This window comes from Leptonychotes weddellii, chromosome 9, assembly GCF_054177405.1.
Source record: "Leptonychotes weddellii isolate Sample4059 chromosome 9, ASM5417740v2, whole genome shotgun sequence".
NCBI lineage: Eukaryota > Metazoa > Chordata > Mammalia > Carnivora > Phocidae > Leptonychotes > Leptonychotes weddellii.
The window spans coordinates 19,927,425-19,937,305 of NC_138377.1; the positions used below are offsets into that span (position 1 = coordinate 19,927,425).

At 40.0% G+C, this 9,881-nt stretch overlaps 2 pseudogenes; both read right to left on the reverse strand.

Moving 5' to 3' along the window:
- Positions 1–2,736: 2,736 nt before the first annotated feature.
- Positions 2,737–4,285, reverse strand: LOC102742181 (hsc70-interacting protein pseudogene; annotated as a pseudogene).
- A 2,823-nt stretch (positions 4,286–7,108) lies between these two features.
- Positions 7,109–7,740, reverse strand: LOC102741277 (large ribosomal subunit protein eL13 pseudogene; annotated as a pseudogene).
- Between the last annotated feature and the right edge of the window lie 2,141 nt (positions 7,741–9,881).

Sequence of the window (9,881 nt, forward strand, 5' to 3'; positions counted from 1 at the left end):
CTTTAAAAATTGTTGCCTTAAGAACCTTAAGTGGCTATCTTCCACTCAGAGGAACTTTCTAATTTTATACATTTGTATATTCTGTCCTGACACCTCCTCACCTCTTCCCCCCACCTCTATCCCCCAATAATTTCAACCTAAGATATGTCATTATGATTTATTTTAATAGTCGTGGTTATATAAGTTCCATCTGGAGATCACCTCTTTGCTTTCTAAGATATTAACTTATCTTTTATTCAAACTCCTTGATGCTAATGTTTTTTGTTTGTTTGTTTGTTTGTTTTTAATACAGTGACCTCACATTTGCAATGAAGTATTGGGTAAGATAAGAGACTTGGCTTTCTTAGAGGCAAAAACAAAACAAAACAAAATGAAACAAAACAAAACTTTTTTTTTCTTTTTCTTCTCTCTCTCTCTTTTTTTTTTTGTAAGATCCAAATTACTCCTGCTCACCAATTAGGGAAACCCATATGCGGTCATTCCTCTTGCTTTTCTCCCTCCCAACCTTCTGTCCTCGTGATAGGCACTACACATATTTACATATTGTTTCAAGATTTATGTCCTCTGCAATGAATCTGCCTCTACTCCTCCTGGAAGACTTATGCTCTTCTTCCTATGTATTCCCATAGCATGTTTTTATTAAAACATTAAAGCACATTACATGTTGTATTGTAATTTTATTTCTATGCTCCCAAACCACAATGTCCTTTAACTCAAAGCTCTATCTTATTCTTGTCCATATCCCTAAAATTTGGTATAGTACATAGCATTTAACAACAACCACAATGCTAACAAGGAGATACAGAAACAGAAAAAAAAAAATAAAGCAATGATGATAATACCAAGTAAAAGATAATATTTTTGAGGGTTTATTATGATCCAAAGTTTGTCTTGGTTAATTTACATGTTAAAAATGTTAGGAGTAGGTGTGGTTGCAAGAAACAGAAAACCTCAAAATACCAATGAATTAAAAATGAAAGTATTCTACTTTTTGTTCACATTCAAGAGGTTCAGAGGCAGTAGGTCTGGACGTAATATGTCACTCTGTGGTAGCAAAAATCCAGGGTCTTTGTATCTTGTGATCCTCCATTGTCAACCTCTATTCTGAAGGTCATCTCATGCTTCAAGATGGATGTTAGAGCTTCTGGAGACCCATCATACCTAAATTGCTGTCAACAAAGAAAGAGAAGGGGGGCAAACTCCTCTTCTCCACTCGCTTCTTTTAAGATCTCTTCTCAGAAGTTTCAAGTGGAACTTTGCTTATGCCATATTGGCTGGAATTAGTCACATGATCAATCTTGATTGAAAGGCATGGTGGAAAATGGAGTCTTTTTTTGTGGAAATAATGTGAAACATTTATTTTCCATATCAGACAAGAACACAGCTAATTAATCCAATTCCACTGCAGCATTATAAAAATCATCCCTTCACCACAGTGTAAGATTTAAATGCATCTGCACAAGGGCACATGCTATATAAAAGTAGTAGTAAGATTGCTGCTGCCCCACCAAGTACTTCTAGTACCAATCCAGGTCCTACTGCAATACTGGTAGTCCCAATGGTTTTATTGAACTAAATCATGTTTAAAAAAATAAAGCATGGGGCGCCTGGGTGGCTCAGTCGGTTAAGCATCTGCCTTCGGCTCAGGTCATGATCCCAGGGTCCTGGGATTGAGCCCCACATTGGGCTCCCTGCTCAGTGGGAGGCCTGCTTCTCCCTCTCCCACTCCCCCTGCTTGTGTTCCCTCTCTCGCTATGTCTCTCTCTGTCAAATAAATAAATAAATAAATAAATAAATAAATAAATAAATCTTTAAAAAAAAAATAATAAAATAAAATGCAGAGTCCCAAGGGGCGCCTGGGTGGCTCAGGCGTTAAGCGTCTGCCTTCGGCTCAGGTCATGGTCCCGGGGTCCTGGGATCGAGCCCCGCATCGGGCTCCACGCTCCGCGGGAAGCCTGCTTCTCTTTCTCCCACTCCCCCTGTTTGTGTTCCCTCTCTCACTGTGTCTCTCTCTGTCAAATAAATAAATAAAATCTTAAAAAAATAAATAAATAAAGCATTTTAAAAGACAAGTCAAAATGCCTCAGAAACCATATATTCAACTCAAACTTTGTGTATTTTTTTTTTTAAAGATTTTTTATTTATTTATTTGAGACAGAATGAGAGACAGAGAGCATGAGAGGGAGGAGGGTCAGAGGGAGAAGCAGACTCCCTGCCAAGCAGGAAGCCCGATGCGGGACTCGATCCCGGGACTCCAGGATTATGACCCGAGGCGAAGGCAGTCGCTTAACCAACTGAGCCACCCAGGCGCCCCAAACTTTGTGTATTTAAATGTTATATTTGCCTCCCACTAATAAACCTTTATTTCCCTCTAAGCAATAAATCTTCCATACTGAAGTATCTTCCTTGCCCAATTAATCCAAAGGAAAAAACTGAAATGATTAGTAAAAATAAATAAATAAAATAAAAATTGTAGGAATTAACATATACTTTTAAATTGTTTTTAAATATTTTGAAGATTTAAAAGTGTTTAAAGTTTGTAATTCATAGTAAGAGAACATTACCATTACCCTAATGGTAAACCACTATAAAGTGTTTCACTTGCATGTGGGGCAGAGGGTAGGGATTGTCTTCACAGTACCCTAGCTTTCTCCATGAGAAGTTCAGAGGTACACTTGTTTGAATTACTGTGATGTCCATTAGGTGATCAAAGTTGCTCTTCCTTCAGCAAGGGCTTTATTTGTCAGAGGGGCATTTGGCTGACAATTTACTAATGAGATTCATAACCTTTGGGTTGCTCTGATATTTTGACATATTTGCTGGTTTCTGGGCCACATGCTGGAAGGCCACCATAACTTCTGGATCCTGCCTGGCTGTAAGAATCTCTGAATCACTAAGAATTTCATTGAGCCCAGGCATCCCTGCCACTCCAGGCATGCCCCCTTCCATTCCAGGCAATCCTCCAGGAAAGTCACCTGGGAAAGAGCCATCCGGAGCTCCTGATTGTCCTCTGGCTTCTTCCTCTCTCTGGGCTGTCTCCTGTTCTTCCCAAGCCTTCTTAACCCTTTCTATTCTTTATTTGATTTCCTGCTCTTCACATTTTTGCTCATTCTTTATCACATGTTCAGCAATTTTCAGGGCCCTTAGTTGAACTTCTTTCAGCATGCATGAGCATCTTCTTCATAATCCAGTTTACAAGCATGGGCAGGATCATGTGCTGCTTCTTCCCAATGGCCCAGAAGTCTGTGTGCTTTCCCTCACCACTCATAAGGCTGAGCTGAATCAGGATTTATTTCAATAGCTCTGTCACAGTCTCAGATGGCAGCATTTGGCCTCTGTAATTTGATGAAGACACTGACTCTCTTGGCATACAGACTGGCCAAGAGAGGATTCAGCCTGATGGCACCTGTGAACAAGTCAATGGCTTTCTGTAGTTCACCATCACTTAGGGCATCAATGGCAGCCACTATTTTTTATCATTTGCCTGATCCATCATTTCCTCGGTTAGCTCTACATTTTCATCTCCCATTTCTTTTTTTTTTTAAGATTTTATTTATCTGAGGGGCACCTGGATGGCTCAGTCGTTAAGCATCTGCCTTCGGCTCAGGTCATGATCCCAGGTCCTGGGATCAAGCCCCACATCGGGCTCCCTGCTCAGTGGGAAGCCTGCTTCTCCATCTCCCACTCCCCTGATTGTGTTCCTTCTCTCGCTGTGTCTCTCTCTGTCAAATAAATAAATAAAATCTTTTAAAAAAAAGATTTATTTATTTGAGAGAGAGAGTGAGAGAGAGAGAGCACAAGAAGGCGGAGGGTCAGAGGGAGAAGCAGACTCCCCACTGAGCGGGGAGCCGGATGTGGGACTTGATACTGGGACTCCAGGATCATGACCTGAGCCAAAGGCAGTCACTTAACCAACAGCCACCCAGGCACACATCTCCCATTTCTTGAGGGGATCAGGAGAGTTCAATCACACTTTCATTGTCAATTTCTAGACCACTTTCCTCACTTGATGGTTCGTCTGTCTTTATGTTTTCCTCCACCTTATTACTGTTTTTTCTTCCTTGATATTGTCTTCTGATTTAGTTTTATGAGCAGCAGGTGACATTTTACCCACCATGCTCTCCACCCACTCTGACAGGAAGCACATTTCCTTGGTGTACAGAATGATCGGATCCTGCTTACACATTTTCACCAAGGCCTGAAGCTCATTCACTCTGTGGGGATCCATGGTCCAGAGGCAATGGGAGGTCAGGAGGTAGCAAGAACAACAGAGGTTGCAGCCTGATACCAGGTGTGGGTACTGGCTCAGCATCACCATGTGGAAGGGATGGAAATGGAGTCTTTATTCTGGGAAGCCATGTGACTAAATAAAAGTTGGGGATTCTCAGGAAAGAAGGAAGGAAGAATTGACATTAGAAGATTATTAGCAGTCTTTGGCATATGTATATTATCAAATTTAACCCTCTAAACAACCTTATGAGTACTAACCTTAGGGTACTCTATAAATACTATTCATTTATTTGTTAAATATGATTGTGCATTACTGCACATTAGAGGTAGTTCTAGGGTCTTGGGATTTGGCAGGACACAAGGCAGGCAAGCCCCTGTCCTTTTGGAGGTTTTATTCTGGTTAGGAAGGCAGACATTAAACAAATACATAGATGATATGCTATACAGTGATAAGAGTAATGAAGAAATGTTAATAAGAGTAAGAGAATAATGTATAATGAAGTTAATTTAAATAGAGGGATCCTGAAAGGACTTTAAAGAGATGACTCCTGAGCAATGATCTAAATGGAGCCATAAGAAAATTGGGGAAGGGAGGTTTCCAGGCAAAAGGAACAAAAACACCTTCAGTTGGACATTAGGGAATTTGTAAAAATGCTGGTGAATATGGAAATAAAATCAAAGAGAAAGGGGCAGGGTCAGACTACATAGAGTTGTAAACAGCAATAGGAAGTCTGAGTTTTATTTTGAGTTTGATGGAGCCACTGGCGTTTTGGGGCTGGTGAGTGAAATGATTAAATTTATGTCTTAAATAAAACATTTTGGTTGCTGCATAAATAATGGACTCAGAGGGTAAGGGGCCAGTGGGGTAGGAGGCAGAGTGAAAGCAAAGAAAGCATAAAGAGTGTAGGTGAGAGATGATGATAGCTTTGATGAGGATGGCAATAATATTGAATATGATAAGTGATAAGAGGCAGGATATACACTGAAAGTGGAGCTGATGGATCTAATGTAGTAAGAGTGAAAGACACCAAGGATGACTTGTAGGTTTTTATAATGCTTGATTTTATGTGTGCCCAGTGTTTGAAATTGGTTCTCTAATCTTATTAGATTCAAAAGCACTAATGACTACTTCCATTGGTGAAGAGAACACGGATAGTCTGTGGTGTGATGTGACAATAGAGATTCAAAAGTATCACCATCGGATACTCCTAATCAAATACTTATGAGGCAAGTTTCTGAGTGACCATGTATTTAACATTTTAGAACATTTTTATCAAAATAATGAGTATGATTTTGGCTAGTTGCTCCTAATTGCACTGGACCAAGCAAGGAAAAAGAAGGATGAGTTTAGGAATCAAATTCCCAGCTCATATGCCACGTTAATGACCTGAAAGTTTCTATTCTGTCCTGAAAGAAACCCTTATCACCTGTAGCAAAGAGCTGAGAGTGCTGGAAACAAACTCAGAGTCTCATCCTGCAAGTGGTTGAATTACAATGCAAATTGAATTTTCAACCTCACAGGGTGTCTGCTATTAAAGTGAGGGCATAAATTGGGAAGGAATGAGATCCTGAAAATTGGAATATGGGAAGATCCTGATAAAGCTGGGGACATTGAACACTTTAACTCCCATGAGTCTTCTTTGCCAGTAGAAGCAGCCACTCCATCCTCATCTGAGGATATTAACCTTGCTCTGCCTAAAGAAATTGTAATGGTCTCCCCTGAGGTAGTTGCCTTGCAAGACACTGATGATTCTCTTCAGGACCACCCCCACCACTGTCTTTGCTTCTAGATCTATCACTGGACTCAAGTTCCTGTAGACCCCTAATGGTGACATACAAAATGTGACCCATAAAGAGGTGTAGTATACTCCACAAGAACTACATGATTTTTCCAATTTTTATAAGCAGAAATCCAGGAAATATGGGTGGGAGTCAATATTTAAAGGTGTGGCATAATGGTGGAAGGGCCATAAAATTGGATCAGGCAGAATTTATTGATAAGCAGAGATCTGGATTTAATGTTGCAGCTTAGGGGATTAGTAAGAGCTCTAACTGATTGGTTGGTTGGCTACCTGAAACACGAACAAACAGGTGGTCTACACTAAATGAACTGAAATACCAGAACTGCTTTGATAAACTACAGAGGAAGAGATTCAAAGGCTTAGGGAGATTGGAATGTTAGAATGGATTTATCACTTAAGATCTCCTCATCCACCCTAGGAGGGTACAGAGGACATACTTTTCAATATGACTATGACCAGTAAGTTTGTGAGGAGAGGCCCAACATTCTTGAAGAACTCTGTGATTGTTTTCTCTATAGGTCAGAAATTATAGTGGGAACAGCTGTCACTGACTTGGAAAACCTAAATGCCGTGGAAGTAATTGAATCCCAAGGTGTCAAAGGCCAAGTGGTTCTATTTAATCACCAAAGGCAAGGTGGTCATGGTTGCTCTAATGGATAGCAGAATCAAAGTAGCAATTAGAATATTATGATTTGCAGAGAGCTACAGCACTGGCTAGCTGATCATGATATTTCTAGGAGTAAAATGCATGGTAAGTCTACTAAATTCTTAATTTGTGTAAGCAGAGAGTTCTAGGTCAAAGGAACAGAAGTCAAATTTGAATCATAAAAGCAGAGAGTCACAGACCCATAATTAATTCCTAAACTTGAGCCAGTTTAGACTCAGGACCCCTTGAACTGAATGAAGGGGAGGCCAGTTCCCCTTGAAAAAGGACCCTACTACACTGCCAAAAATGTATACTGCTATTGTTTCTCCCAGTCTATTCCAGAGGGATATTTGGTGTTTTATCAAGATGACTGAGCATTGAGAAAAATAAAATAATGACTTTTCTTTTTTTACAAGTTGCCAATGGCACTTTATTTTTTCTTTTCAACATGATGTTCTGTAGCTTCCTTGGGCTTTTTTGCCCAGATGCCAAAGAGCCAGACATTGGCACTGGCCACGCCAAGACTGGTGAAGGCCTTGACATAGTTCTCCTCCTCTGTAATGACTCTGGCTTTCTCCTTCTTCTAGACATTCCCCAGAGGCATGACCAGTCCTGTTAGCTGGGTAGCCAATTTGAGTTCTTCATCAGAGTTGTCTCCCTTCTTGGGGACAGAGGGCTTCCCGGCAAAGAGGATGAGCTTGGAGTGGTACTCCTTCAGCTGCTGCATGTTGGACTGCAGGGATTCCATGGACTTGTTCTACTTTTTTGGATCCACTGAGATCCCAGTGACCCATGCCACATTCTTGTGGATGCCAGCCACCCTTAACTCTTCCAAGCTGAAGCCCCTGCCAGCTCGCACTTTGGTGTGATACCTTACTGTGGGACACTTTACAATGGGCTAGGTGGGTCCGCATGCTGGGCACGGGGTAATGCAGCATGCCTTGGCTTGCCAGGCCTCGTGTCTGTGAATCTCCTGGTGCCAGCTGGTTGAACCATGTGGCCATGTGCCCCTGCCATGTGGAAGTGGGGCCTCAGTATCATGCCATTCCAGCTGGGTGTCATGGCTGCTGCCTGCAGGCCTCCTATGAGGAAGAACTGAAAATAATGACTTTTTGAGGATGGTTGGACACAAGCTCTGCATAGACACCAAAGATGATATATATATATCTATATCTATATGGATATATATGTATGTATATATGTGTATATATATATGTAAATGAATATATATGATATATGTATATATAATATCTTTGTTTTTTCCCCTTTTATCTCTTTATCATATAAGATGTATTCACTTTATATCACAGGATTTAATTACAAGATATCAAGAAGAAAACTGAATTATCACCTAAGCACTTTGCATCCTTTTCTAGGGAAAATATGAGTGTGTTTTGGCTGTACACAGGATATCTGTATAATGTTAGAATTATGACCTTATTATGGTCTTTATTTGGAGATTAAATATAGTTTAAGAAGATGCATATGGATGTCAAGTTGACAAGAGGTGGACCGTGATGGTTAATTTTATGTCCTCTTGGCTAGATGTTGTAGTGAAGAAACTTTTTTAAATTAACATTTAAATTTTAATTTAATTTAGATTAACATTAACATGATTAATATGATTATCATTTAAATCAGTAGATTCTGAATAAAGCAGATTACCCTTCATAGTGTGAGTGGTATGCTCCAATCAGTTGAAGGCCTTAAGAGCAAAGACTATGGTCCCCTAAGGTAGAAGGAATTCTGCCTCCTGACTGCATTTGGACTTAAGTTACAACATCAACCCCTCCCTGAGTCTCTAGCCTATTGGCCTTTCCTGCAGATTTTAGACTTGCCAGCCCTCACAGTTGCATGAGCTAATAATTCTTTAAAATACATCTTTTCTATATGTTTACGTATCTTACTGGTTATGCTTTGTGAAGAACCCTGACTAATACAGTTTTGATCTGAGCAGGTAGGTGAACTGTTGTAATATTGACGAAGATGAAACAGATAGAGAAGTGAATTGTGGTGGGGAGGGGAGAGAGGAAATGGAGAGGAGCATGAGTTTTATATTAGACATACTAATTCTGAGAACCTTATTAGACAACCAAGTGGAGATGTTGAGTAAGCAATTGGTAAATGAGTTTAATGCTCAAGGGATATGTCAGAACTAGAAATTTAAAATTGGGAGCCATCAGCATATAGAAGATGTTTAAAACATTGGGACTAATGAGCTCAACTATAGAATGTTGATAGAGAACAGAAGAGAGCTGATGACTGAGTCCTGAGGAAGTCCAATGTTTAGAGGTCAGGAAGAAGGAGAATCAAGCAAAAGAAACTGAAAAAGAACAGCCAAAGGGAAGTACAACAAAACCCAGGAGAGTATAGTGACCTAGAAGATAAATAAGAAGGTGTCTTAAGAACAGGGGATTCATCAACTGTATCAGATGCTGCCGAAAATTGGGAATTGTTCATTGGGTTTGGCATAGTGGAGGTCCATGGTGACCTTGAGAAGTGGAATATCAGTAAATGGTTGGGGCAAAGCCTGACTGGGATGGGTTGCTTCTACTGCCCCAGATGGCTGGCATTTCACATGTTTTTCTGATCCTCAAAACCCTATTCATATTCTACATCCAGATGATAACTTCAACTCTTATTTCACTGGGAGGAAGATTCAAAGCAATCAGAAGAAAACTACAGTATTTCCCCATTATAAAATCTAGTTATCTGTTGCATTTTCATGAATATACTCAGCTTCCCTGCTCCTATTTCACTCCTTGCTTTAATTTAATATTAGCCTCCCAGAATGCGCTCAATCTCATCCCCTCTTCCTATTCTATGACTTTCCAATTGCAATTATACTTTCTCCTCTGCACCCTTTTTCTCTCTTTACTACATCACTAACATCACTGTACAAAAATGCAGAAATATCTCCCATTTAAAAAAAATCCTCCCTGGACTTTGTTGTGGTGAAGATGTATGGCTCTCAGGTACAATTTGATATGTTATAGCCTTCTTACCCTACACTGTGCTAGAGCTTGTCCAGTAATGCATAAAAACCTAAGGAAGTATCCCTGTATTCAATAATTTGGAAATATTAACAGTGAAAAGCTGAAATTAAAATTTTCCAAGTGGATTCTTTTTTTTTAAGATTTTATTTATTTATTTGAGAGAGAGAGAGAGAGACAGCAAGAGAGGGAAACAAGCAGGGGGAGTGG